Below are 350 nucleotides of genomic sequence, written 5' to 3' on the forward strand. Positions count from 1 at the left end.
ATTTTACTAAAAATAAAAGCATCAAAAGAAGAACTTAAGAGAGGATGAATTAAGAATGCATATATAAGTAACATTGTGATTGAAATTTTAGGTTGCAGGCTATAAATAATTGTGATTCATATCAATAATGGGATTAATTTTCTGGACTGAATGTTGTACTTGTAATGAAGAGGGAAATATGAGTTTAAATACATCCATTTGCCATACATTATGAAGCTATTCAGTAAGTTAATTTTTATGCCACAGAAAATTTGAGCTTCATCCTAACCCTGTGAATTATTACCGTTGGGTTTCTAGTATCAAAAAATCATTGACTTCAAGTGCAGAGATGTTTTGAATAGTACATATAT

The sequence above is a fragment of the Microtus ochrogaster genome, chromosome 1, assembly GCF_000317375.1.
Source record: "Microtus ochrogaster isolate Prairie Vole_2 chromosome 1, MicOch1.0, whole genome shotgun sequence".
NCBI lineage: Eukaryota > Metazoa > Chordata > Mammalia > Rodentia > Cricetidae > Microtus > Microtus ochrogaster.